Genomic DNA, 13,457 nt, shown 5'->3' with positions numbered 1-13,457 from the left:
AGGACGTGCATATATTTAGTGTTTGCAAACTTCCCACTGCAGCCAGTACAAGAACCTCTCTTGCTTCATTTCACGGACCATAAACCGTCATAATGAAGGGACCTCGCAATCCAGCCGGCATGACAACGACAAAATCAAAAGAACAAACGAAGAAACGAAACAACAAACGAACAAGAACAAAATAAAAGTTCATTTTGTATAATATACGCACTGTCTTACGTCTTTCTAATGATGTAGTGGGGTAACTTTCACGGGAAAGTTATGGTTTACCGATCATCTCCCCCTCTCGAGCTTCGCCCACTTATCATTCATTCCGTGGATATGGCGTGATTTTTTTTGTTTGTTTTTGTGAGAAGATTTGATTGAACTCCTCTATGGCTGGTTGTGAAAGTTGATGGATGGACCTGGCACCGACTGATGGACCAACTGTACGACACAGGGTATGTCTTACAGTGGGGGACTAAGGAATAATTTCCACACCTTGGTTTTGTAGCGTTAGCTACACTTGCCTATCCGGAGCCGATTTCGCGTGGAGGGTCATGAGCCGTGCTGCGCATGCGCGACGATCAGTGATGTCACACAGCTGGGTCACCGGAGCTGGCATCTCACGCACTCTCCGACACCACCGCGCGCGGCTCGTCGCTGCTTGTCTGCGCGTTCGGGAGCAGTGGCGTCGTAAGCGCGGCAGACACGCGGGCGCCGGCGCGCGCGCGGACTCCGCTACCGCCGCGCGCGGCTCGTCGCTGCTGGTCTGCGCCGCATTCGAGAAGAGTGACGTCGTAGCCATAGACACAGTTACGCCGGCACGCGCGCAGCTATTCGCCTTCGCTGTGCAGTCGCCGTCTGACACTGCGCTGGGGCCGCTTGATAGCGCCTCTGACTGGCGTTTCGAGGTGGGGAACGCCATGGAGAAGGAGAGCGCAAATGCTGCTCGATGGCGCAGAAGGGCCGAGAAGCTTTCCTCATCGAATCCCGAAGTAGTTGCCTGGCAATTAGCGGTTCAGCGTACGAAAAATGAACAGAAGAAGACTAATAATTCCAGACAATCTGGAAAGCTAAGAATAATCAGCTGAAGCTTTGTTAACGCTACGTATATCCTGGCATAGCTGAGCTAAGCCACTGCAAATTTTTTCAACGTGCACTTAAACCTAAGTAATCGGTTCTTTCAGCATTTCTCCAGAATTCTAGTGTGGCTGCAATAATGTGAATCCGCTTGCTCGACTTTTGTTGCATAGTAATTTAGCTCCTGATCTGCCACACAAGTAACTTCGATTAGTGAAAAAATGAATGTCGAGCACAAGAACACTGAATGAGGAAACATTTGACTTTAAAGATGTAGCAGTGTTCCTTCACAGGAGTTGAACGCTCAGCGATGTCATCTTCTTGACGCCGCACAATATCCTGAAAATACGAACGTCGACAATAAATATGTTTCTTGAAAACACTGGGGTCAAAACCACGGTAAGTTTTCTAATTGGCGCAAAAATGAGTGCCTCAATTTTTGTGTAATTCGCTGCGTCCTGGTGGCAAACTGAAAAGTAGGAAGAAACAATATACATGCGCCGTGGCATCTACGCAGCTAAGGTGTCACTGGTTTGATTCCTGGCCACAGAAACCGCATTTCAATGCGGACTAAATGCAACAGCACTTGTGTGGTGAGATTGAGATGCTCGTTCAAGAAAAACCAGGAGGTCTAAATTAATTTGGAGTCCCGCATTTGAGCATCGGCGGCGTCAGCAAGAGTATGCACATAATCATCACGTGACGGCGTCTCCATAAGACTTCATCATGAGGTCATAGATCTCCATAATGTGTGACGTCATTATGACGTCACCTAACCCGCGTTCACATGACGACGTCATTACATTAGATCGTCGCTTGGCCAAAGGTAGGCCAATAAAAGCGGCAGCGCAAAACCAGGTGGAGTGCAGAAAGCTTCCACAGGGAGTGGGGAATACATTACAGGAATACAGGGAGTGATTGATACAGGGAGTGAGTGAACACAATACAGGAATACAGGAAGTGATTAATACATCAACTGGGAAAAAAAGGTAGCTTTCGCCTTCAAGCCTTCTCAGGCGAGTGCATGACGAACCCTGTGAGTTTTCTTTTGTGGTCTTCACATGTGAAATCTCTGATGTCACAACGATGAAAATATACAGGTGCAAATGTGCTAACAAAACATTCACGTTTATATTTCGCCAGAATTGATATGCTCTGTCCTGACTATTTTTGTCAATGTGCCTTCTTTCCCAGAAATGAAGCGTTTTCTAAGCCAGTTACATCGCCGGAGTGCGAAGTGGACAGTGGAAAATGTTTGCTTGCCAAGAAGGTGGTTCATCAATAAATGAGGTTTCGCTCAGACAGGATGTTGCGAGCATCACTTCATCATCAACTATCCTTAATGTGAGGGGTCTTCATCATCACCCGTCTGACTACGCCCACTGCATGGCAAATGCCTCTCCCATGTTCAGCCAATCAACCCGGTCCTGGGATTGCTGCTTCCACGTTATACCCGAAGACTTCTTAATCTCATCTGGCCCCCTAACTTTCTGTCTCCCCCTCAAGCGTTTGCCATCTCTTAGAGTCCACTCAGTTGCTCTTAATGACTAGCGGTTATCTTGCCTACGCGCTATATGCCCTGCCCATGCCTATTTCGTTTGTCCATGTCCATGTCCCGTCTTTTCTGTGACCCATTTTGCTATCTTGTTGTGCGTTAAGATTACGCCTATCATTTTCCTTTCCACTGCTCGCTGCATCGTCTTCAGTTTAAATTGAACCCTCTTTGCAAGCTTCCAGATTTCTGCTCCGCGGGTGTGTGCCGGTGAGATGCAGCTCTTTTATACCTTCCTCTTGAGTGATAGTGGTAAGCTACCATTCATGATTTGAAAATGCATGCCGAACGGGTCTCACTAAGGGAAAAATGGTCACTTTCGTTCCCATTCACCCGAAAACAATAGCAATGGCAGCGTTATTTATGTTGCTAAATTGGCACGTGCTTGTACAGTGCATACGCGTCGATTTTGAGCCAAGTAATATACGTTCTTTCGTTACACTATCTTCAGTTCATGTCCCATCGGTATAATGCTGGCTAGCACGCTTGCATCATAGGGAGCATCATCTTTAGTGGCCACATTCGTAGTGATACCACGTCATTACCTCGAGAATTTACTAACAGCAGTTTCTGTACTTGAACTTCCGACATTGCCATTCAGTTTCAATCCTTGAGCAATCTACATTGCTTGTGAAGCTTCTTTACTCGAAAAAAGTTGTACTATGCACCTTGTCAACGAAGGTTTTCTTGGCGCTGCCATAGTTCTGTCAGGGCTGTTGTTAATATCCTTGACCCCCCAAAAATCCACTACTGAGGCTGTGACGTCAGCTTTTATTCTCCCGTGCAACAGTCTTGAGAAGAGGCGTTCGTCATCTGCGTTGAAAAGGTCTATATTACATTGTTCTGAAGCCCGGTAAGAGTGTCGCAGCGTCGCGTTCAGTTGTCATGTAACATGAAACATGATTGCCCGACTTCTTCTCGAGCGATTTGAAAGCCCCACATGATTTTTCTTCCTGCACTAGAAGTACCTGCGTTCGTAGCGAGAACTTCGTTGGTTTATGGTGTTTAACTTCTTAGTTAAAGCGACTCTGGTTCTGAGAGACGCCTAAGTGGAGGACTGCAGAGAACTTCGATCGTGGTCGTACAGCGTATGTGACAAGCGACGAAGATAGCGGTCTTGCATTGCATTCTTAGCGTTTTTCCCGGAGTGGATGTTCTCATCACGACTGTTTCCAGAATTAGGCTCACTGGAGTTGCAGCTTTACTTCGGAAGACTGTAAAAGTTAATGTATATGCGGCTGCCAATTAATCAGAACACGTGGAACTACCCCTTCCCATGTGCATGCTGGGATACGTTAGTGCGCTTGTTCATGTCTCCTCATTCATCGCACGTGTGAAGGTCGTATCAGTTTTGTTCTTCCCTTCAGCCAAATTGTAATCTTGCCCGGGGACATATCAATATGCATCAATACAGTTTTTTTTCCTCGGGTCGTATATAATAGCCGCTCAAGAAGCATGATTGACTAGGCAAAGAAACAGAGGGAACCCAGCTGCAATTTCTTCGTTCCTTCTTCTTGTCCGCCAACCTTGGTTTGCATAATTGGATATGTCCGGAATAAACAGATTAGTACAAACTGGCGCAACTCTCATCTCTAATACTGCTTCTTTTCTGCGCTTCCTGACCTCGGCGAAATGCACTCAGCTGTGAATGTGGAATATAAACAAAGCACAGCACCACTGATTTGTTTGTTCCCGCTAAAGAAGGCGCTCAAACACTCTGGCAGCTATGGTGAATGAGTCGTGCATATGTTTTCAAGATGAAAAATCCAAGCGCGTGCGCAACATTCACAGATCTACTAACAGCAGGTAATAACAGATTTTATTATTACGCGACGCGGGTACAGTGAAGCCGCCGTTTCACCGTAGTGATGAACGGCCGCAGTGCGACAGCTGCTCCAGACGAAAACATTAATAGACCATGTCCACCGCGACGTAGTTCATTAATGCAGCTTTTTTTTATCAATGCTTCGTATGTGCCTTTGACGTTTTGCCTATGGGCAAACGAGTTAGGGACTACTTGCGTAACATTTTTTTTTTTGTTTTTTTACATAATGCAGCCGGGATTTTTGTATATATACGGCTCGAGTTCCTTCATTACAGTTGTTTGCGCCGAATGCCATGTCGCTTCCGAAGACCACCGGTGTCGAATACTGGACTCAGCGCTGGGCGAACCACATCATTCCTTTCCACAGACCTTCAGTTCATCCGTGAGTATATATGCAGGAAATACAAGATGCACGTTCGGAAAAGAAAATTTGCTCACGTATTACAGACGCGGCTAGAGGTTGCGTAAAGTCGCTTGTTTCTTTTTTTGCGACATAGACTTGCCCTTAAGCAGGCCTCTTTTATGCCAATTTACAGCGTGCTTCTGTGATCCGATGCCTCAAAAATGAACGACGCCTTTACAGCTGGAAATCTGAAAACAAGCTTCATAATGCGTAGGATCTATCGGAAGCGTTTATTCTATGCTAGCGAGAGAGGATATGGTTGTGTTTTTGTATAACAAGGTATGGAAAGATTCTCAATGTCAACGCGCGCGCTCACTTTGAGCAACGCTAAGAGAAATTGTATTTCTTGCTGCGCGGGGTATTGAAGCTGTCGGCGATAGATACTGGGCTACCGCACCGATTATTAAAAAGTGACGTACAGCTACATAAGAATTCTTATTTCGCTTGCGGATTCAGGTGGCCAAGAAGTCGCATCAAAACAATGCTTGTATACTGTTGGAGCATAATGCTAGGCACCATTGCTGGGGTTATTCGACGCGTAATACCAGAGTATCATAATTTTTTAATGAATCAGTAATAGCGAGGACAACGAACCAAAATATTACTTATGATCAATTAGCTTGCCTATCTATTCGACAGAGATGAACACGGGTGAAGACAATAGGTGTTCACGCAGCGTCCTGCATGAATATATCCGTGTCTCGTACTTCGTAACTGTAGCGTGAGATGGCGCTCCACGATTTTGCCATTGCCAGACACCTACGAATATTGTCTACAACTGGCCGGTTTATAAAGTGTTGTAGAGCTAGGCAGCGTGCACCGTATAAACAATGTTTGACGAATAAACAGTAATTTGCCACGAGAAGATAACGGATACAGGAATGAGCATAGTGTCACGTAAGCGTCAGGATGTTAAATTTTGAATAAATAAAATTGTATTGGGGGGAGCTACGCCTTTAATCGTTAATTATTGCGGATGTTACTATTGCAGGTGTCAGGAACGTATTAGGGTTCGTCCTCTTCTGTTCGTGTTTTCTTTCTGTGTGTGCGCGTGTGTGTGTTAATTTTTCTTGCTTATTTTAGTTTAATAATGGTAGACCAACTAGCTCGACAGACTGCCCTTACGTACTCTACTACCGGCGAACGGTAGGTTGTCCAATAAACCGCTAAAGCAAAAACACTAATGTTCTGTCGTTAAAAAGAAAGCGCCAGGCGTGCGCGGACAGCGCAGCATAGTCAGCGAACGCCGGAGACTGGCATTTCTGGAGCCTGTTATAAACTATATTAGGTCTACTAAAACAAGTTCGCTAGCAAGTTCCCCATTACGCACTAAATCATAATTTTTGTGAAGTTGGGAAGCACTCACTACGCCATTATTCTTCATTCTGCACAGAAGCGAGATACCAGCTACACGTATGTAAGGCAATATGTGCACTTTGATGATGCGACTGCTCATGACGATGGATAATTATGGCTGAGTCCTTTGTCATGGTTTGGAAGCTTTAAACGACCCACTAGTTACGTAATTCGCATTGTGCGACGCCCGGTCTTTATTTCACTCCTACCACGCTATATAACATATGTTAACGTAAGAAAGAGAGAGACGGAGGGAAATAACTTTATTCAGACCCTGAGGAAATGGGTCGTGGGGGCTTATGGGCTTCCTTGGCAACCAATGCAAGTGCACTTGCGAGGAACCCACTACGCTATAAATCATCATAATTTTTGGGAAGTAGGGAAGCAGCCACTAAGCCATTTTCCGTCATTCTGCCGTGGCATCCGCTAAACGCCTGTAAAGCATTATGTTCACTTTGTTGATGCTCCGATGACGATGAAGAATTATGGCAGAGCCGTTTTTAATGGGTTGGAAGCATTCAACAAACCACGCGTTGCACAATTCGCATTGTGTGACGCCTGGTTACAAAATTCGCGTTTTGTGACTTCTGGTTGTTATTTCACTCTTCCACCATGCTCTATTACACATGTTAATGTGGTTCCTTCCCGACACGAAGCCTGTGTAGGGTCATTTTGCAAAGCAGTTTCCAGCGCCGCCATGGCACTGAGGTAGAATACTGGGCTACCACGCAGAGGGTGCGAGTTCGAACCCTGCTCCATCCTGGATATTTTTGCTTGTTTATATTTTTTCTCATGTCGCGCGATAGCGGTTACGGACACCGGCAGCGGCGGCGGACAACTACGGCGCCAAAAATGGCCGTTATTCTGATCTCATAACAGCTTTCGCTGTCAAAGAAAAAGAAAATGATTCTAGGTACCACGTATTCTACAATGGAAGAACAGTAAGCTAGGCGGTACGTAGCGCATATGCTGGCCGGCCGTGTGATGCAAGAGTTTCAGTAATATAAATATATATTATATATATATATATATATATATATATATATATATATATATATGTATATATATTGAAACGGGTATGAGCCGAGCGAGAAGAAGAAGAAGAGGACGTGAACTGGTCGAGCCTACCGACGCCATCATTCCCTGACCATCAACCTCGCCCTGTAAATAAACATAATTCAACCGTACCCGTAACAGCTTTGTGGTGGAGGTGCGGGGTACTTCGATCGAGACGACGGAGCCGCTGCCGTTAGGTCTACGCCGAAGCCGACGCAATTGTGAGGCAAATTGTCCGCGAAGAACTGGAACGACACACCAAATCGGCGGATGTCGAACAGCCTGGTTGCGCTTCTAACCAACACCACGAACCTGCATCGGCTGTATCCGCATTGTCGGCCATGTCAGGCGGCGCAGACTTTCGAGTCGACCAGGTGCGACAGCACCGAAGTTCCTTGCCCAATGACATGACGCACGACCAACGCACTCGTAGGGATACTACCACGAATCGGCACTCCGAAGACCGTGTTTTCTACACGCAGCGTCCCAGAGCTTATCCCGAAGCCTACAACGTCGGTCGCCCATCGCCTGTCTGCTACAGCTGTGGTGCCGTAGGTCACATCTCTCGTTTTTGTCGCCGGCGACGCCAGGCAAGATACGGCCCACCACCGACTTGGCCTAACCTTGAACAAGGCATTTATGACGACCATTGGCCGACAGAACTTAGGGAAGTAAACACCACAGGCTCGCCACCCAGGAATACCTTCCGTCATTACAACAGAAGAAGTGACTCGCCAGCTTCCGACCGTAGCCTGACGCCACCGACCAGACGCCAACGCCGTTCACCGTCACCACGGCGACGTTCTACGTCACCACCATCGTCGGGAAACTAGCCGGCGCGGCCGATGGAGGTAAGGTCGCCGGCCAGTCTCCGTCTCTGCAACTACTCCTCTTCCTATTGTGATGGTCAAGAACAAAGTGTGTGTTAATTGATAGTGTACCTGTCACTGCGTTAGTCGATACTGGTGCTACGGTTTCCGTCATGAGTGTGACTTTCAAAGAAAGGCTTGGTCGGAAAGTTATGTTCCCGTGGAATGGTGGTGTGACATTTCGTGGTGTCAGCGGGAGAGTGTCTTGTTCCCCTTGGTATTTGTGTGCAAGTGTTTTATTCGGCGAAGAACATCTCATCACGGAATTTCTTGTTCTACCACGGTGCATTCATGATGTGATTCTCGGGATCGACTTTCTTCAAGACTGGTGGTGCTTCCGCTTAACTGTGGCACAGGCGAAATTACGTTGAATGGCGCGCTTCTCTCTACTCTTACCGATACATCCTTACCAGAGGAAAACTATTTTGTCGTATCGAATGATTCGCTTATAGCGCCGTGGTCTCTATCGCGTGTTCCTGTTAATGTTGCTGCGTCCGACCTTTCATCGTTCGACGCCCAAACCCAACCACTTGCGACGGGTTGCGTGAAGAAAGATGTACTTGTGCCGCGTTCTCTCGTGACTGTTGTGAATGGCGCCTCAAATTTGTGGGCTTTCAATTGTTCTTCGGTGCCTGCTATTCTCCCGCGCGATATGAAGCTCGCTAAATTTGACGAAGTTACTTACAGCTCTATTACAGTTTTAAGCGAGGAGGAGCAGTCTCAAAAAAGCGACCCAACGAAGCAGTTCTGAAGAACAGGTCTTACGGATGATCAGCAAGTCGCTGCCCTCACATGAACGCCACGCTCTTGCACGAGTCCTTCTGACACATCTTTCTGTCTTCGATTTCACACAAGGGGACACGGAGGCTTCACTACCACGTTCTCGTGCTCACCACAGAATTGACACCGGATCTGCACACCCGATTCGTCAAAAGCCATACCGCGTGTCTTCGACAGAAAGGACAGTTATAGCAGAACAGGTGACTGATATGTACGAAAGGCGTTGTGAAAGAGTCATCTAGTTCCGTGGGCAGCACCAGTGATCTTGGTAAAGAAGAAGGATGGACGTGGCGGTTCTGTGTGATTACAGAAAACTAAACCGGTCACAAAAGGATGTGTATCGCTTCCTAGAATTGATGATGTCATCGACTGCCTACATTCCGCGCCTACTTTTCGTCGATGGATTTGCGATCAGGGTATTGGCAGGATACCCATGCACCCAAACGACAAGGAGGAAACGGCCTTCGTGACGCCCGACGGCCTTTATGAATTTAATGTTATGCCGTTCGGCCTTTGTAATGCGCCAGCAACGTTCGAACCGATTTATGGACACTATACTTCGTGGACTTAAATGGGAATTTGTTTGTGTTACCTCGATGATGTGGTGATTTTTGGCAGCACACTGAAACGAGCCAACAGACGCCTCAGTCTCGTTTGGATGCGTAGAAAAGGCCGGCTTGATCCTAAACTCAAAGAAATGTCGTGTCGGCTGAAACGGAGACGTAGTACTTGGGCATCTCGTGGACCAAAAACGGTGTGTAGGCCAGACCACGAAAGATCGAGGGCCGTCAGCTCTTTCGAACCACCTAAGTCCGTGCGGGAGCTGAGGAGCTTCTTGGGCTTATGCTCGTATTTTCGTCGATTCGTTCCAAGGTTCGCAGACGTGGTGCATCCCTAACGTGTCTTCTCAAAAGACGTGCCTTTCAAGTGGACTTCGGCTTGCGACGAGGCGTTCCGCCAGCTAAAGTTTCTGCTAACGTCGGGGCCTATTTGCGTCACTTCGATGCGTCGCCCGCAGACAGAAGTGCACGCCGATGCTAGTGGCATCGGCATCGTGTGCCGTACTAGTGCAGCGTCATCAAGGGGCTGAACACGTCGTGGCTTATGCTAGCCGCTCTTTCAGTAAGGCTGAGCGCAACTTATACCGTGACAGAACAAGAATGCTTGGCAGCTGTTTTCGCGGTACACAAATTTCGACCTTATATCTACGGACGCCCGTTCACAATCGTCACCGACCACCACAGCTTTATTGCTGGCTGGTGAATCTCGTGACCCAAGTGGACGACTTGCACGTTGGGCTCTTCGACTACAGGAGTACGACTTCGTCATCTCGTACAAGTCTGGACGTCACCACGCCGGATGCAGACTGTCTGTCCCGCCTTCCTCTGACGACGACCGAGTGTGATGAAGACAGTTTTGATGACTGCATTGCCCACATTTCTGCCACATTCCCAGACTCGACGACTTTCAGACAGAACAAAAAAATGATATTGGTTTGGAACCCACTATTCGTCGCTTGCAACGCGTCCTGGAGCCACCGGTCGCTTTTGTGTCCGGACGGCTTGCTTTACAAGACGAATTATTCGGCTAAAGGCGCACGCTTCCTTCTGGTCGTGCCACAGAGTCTGCGATGGAACATACTGAGAGCAATGCACGACGATGCGACGCTGGTCACTTCGGTTCATCAGAACTTTGAACGGATACAGGAGCGCTTTTACTGGCCCAGAATGCGAGACACCGTCAAGCCCTATGTCGCAAGTTGCGAACAGTGTCAACGCTACAAGCGCCCTTCGACTTCTCCGCCAGGCCTTCTCCAACCACTGTCACCGCCTCGTCTCCATTTGAACAAGTGGGTATTGATCTTTTAGGCCCATTCCACGATCATCTAACGACAATCGATGGGTGATTGTATGTGTCGGACCATCTGACCCCGCTACGCAGAAACGGCGGTCCATACCATCTTCGGACAGCTGCGTGCGTTGACAATTGTTTTGCTTCGATTATTATTCTTCGACATGGTCCTCCCCGTGTGATCATTAGTGATCGTGGTCGTCAGTTCGTCGCGGACGCCGTATAGAATAGAACTGGTTCGTCTGTGCAATTCGCAGTTCCGCCATTCATCGCCCTTATCACCCTCAGACGAATGGGCTTGTAGAGCGTACGAACAGAACTCTGACTAACATGTTGGCCATGTACGATCTTCCGACCACAAAGACTGGGATGATGTTCTCCCCTTCATCACTTATGCTTATAATACTGCACAGCATGAGACGACCGATTACAGTCACTTTTACCCTCTTTACGCACGTCCACCGCTATGCTGCATCGACAACGATACTACCGTTTGACTTTCATAGCGACTACTCTGTCGCCAGAACGCTGTGTCTTGCCGAAGAAGCCCGGCGGATTGCTCGCCTTCGTACTGTGGCATCGCAGCAGCGATCGAAAGAACGCTATGACAGCCACCATCAGGCTGTCTCGTACTGTAAAGGAGGACTTCGTGTGGTTGTGGACCCCCGCAACGTAAACGTGGCTTATGCGAAAAGTTTTTACCCCAGTACACGGGCCCAGTCGTCATCGTTGATCGCTTGAGCGATTTGACGTACGTGGTGGCGCGCTTGACGTCAGCTGGCCGTCGGTCAAGCCGGACCCAGCTGTACATGTTGCCCGTCTTAAGCGGTTTCACTCACACATACTAAGATGATTCGGACTCGCCCAGCGGGCTTCGTCTGGGAACCGGGAATGAAACGGGTATGAGCCGAGCGAGAAGAAGAAGAAGAGGACATGAACTGGTCGAGCCTACCGACGCCATCATTCCCTGACCATCAACCTCGCCCTGTAAATAAACATAATTCAACCGTACCCGTAACAATATATATATATATATATATATATATATATATATATATATACTATGATTTTCCTTTGTTATTGTACTTTCTTGCTTGTGCTTATTGTTTATTGCACTTTGTTGCTTTATTCTTGCTATTTATTGTTGCATGTATTGGCCACCCCCCCCCCTCCCGTGTTCTGTTTTAAGCATCGGGACGATGCTTCTTCAGAGGGGGGCATTGCCACGTGCGTTTCTTTATCACTTTTGCTTTTTTCGGTTTTCGGCCACAAAGACTGTCAGCAACGCTCAGCGCGAACCGCGCCTCATTGTTCGAGAAGCTTCGCGATCATTGTAGATCGTTTTGTTAAGATTGCGCGCAAGACGCGCACGCTCGAGTTTACTCTAGAATTTGCACGACAGCCGGCGGTAGCGCTGGAATATTCGACGGCACATCTTTAAATGCCGATGCGCTTTGATCGACGGTCGACGCTCTGTCCGCCGCTATCAGTGCATTGCTGTAGTTTGTCTTTCAGTTTCCCGGACACAAGTTCGGCCAAATAAAGTTTCATCTCTGACGTGCTGACTGCTGCCTTCGACGACGTCACGACGACGTGACTATATATATATATATATTATATATATATATATATATATATATATATATAGCTGATGTTTTCCTGTTTCTAACGCGGTTTCCAAAGAGACACTCTCAAGCAATTAGATTAAACTATTGTGTTTAGAACAATATGTAATTTATTTGAAGCCTACATACTCTACTGCGAGAGAGCGGTGTGTCGTGCCAGAAAATCTATACGGCGTAAAAATATTTCCTTTCTTGTGGTTAGGAACAGCACGAACTATTCACAGCAGTGTGTACACTGCTACGGTAGAGCTGTATACAGCTACAATTGGTACAAAACTCAACAACTTGCCACGATAATTTGCTGTTCGCGCAATGTACGCCTCAGGTGATTCTCATGCAACATCCATGAGAACGTACTGGCTGATCATCAAAGTTGAGTAATCGTAACCTAAGGTTAGACAAAGTAATTCCACTATTGCACTTGCCTTTCTGAAACACATGTGGAAATTCTCTCTAATTCGTTCTGGGTACTATAAACTGCTTGATAGCTTAACGCATAATATTAAAGCAACGCATCACTTGTATTGTTAGATATTGAGAAAATCTCTCATGCAATATGTTGAAGTAAACTTACTAAAATGGTATATCTTTCCCGGTAAAACTACCTTGAGATGCAACGCAAGGTGAAGGGAAATCATTTCGATCACTTATTGTATAATATTGGGTCATTTCAGGTATCTTAAAGAAATTGAAGATGAATTCACCGCCGCCAACAAGAAACTCCGTGTATTCATTCCCATGTGCGGGAAAATGCGTGAAATTAAATGGTGAGCTTCTAGTCTTAGTCTGTCATTGCAAGTGTAAATATTGCTTCTTCGCTATATTATTCACTCACAGGTTCTATGAGAGGGGCCACACTGTCGTGGGTGTAGAAATTACGCGGCAAGCCATCAATGACTTTTTCCAAGAAAACGAGTTCACGGCCACTGAAGTTTATTGCCCAACTACAAAGTGTCCAATCCTTCAGGTGAGCTCGAAAATTATGATAGGCTTAGTTTTTGTTAGGCACAGTAGAATTGCTCACAAATCTCTTGGCAGCAAGATCGCAAGAATAACAGTAAGATCAACATATAATGTA

At 46.9% G+C, this 13,457-nt stretch overlaps 1 long non-coding RNA gene across 1 annotated transcript; it reads left to right on the top strand.

Moving 5' to 3' along the window:
• The first annotated feature begins 4,729 nt into the window (after positions 1-4,729).
• LOC119400543 (uncharacterized) lies at positions 4,730-13,233 on the top strand. The gene is made up of 3 exons (XR_005185106.2): positions 4,730-4,821; positions 13,054-13,146; positions 13,217-13,233. It is a non-coding gene; the product is annotated as an uncharacterized LOC119400543 (long non-coding RNA).
• The last annotated feature ends 224 nt before the right edge of the window (positions 13,234-13,457 follow it).

Source organism: Rhipicephalus sanguineus, chromosome 7, assembly GCF_013339695.2.
Source record: "Rhipicephalus sanguineus isolate Rsan-2018 chromosome 7, BIME_Rsan_1.4, whole genome shotgun sequence".
NCBI lineage: Eukaryota > Metazoa > Arthropoda > Arachnida > Ixodida > Ixodidae > Rhipicephalus > Rhipicephalus sanguineus.
Note: the sequence above shows the minus strand (reverse complement) of the source record. Positions and strands in the feature narration are given on the sequence as shown.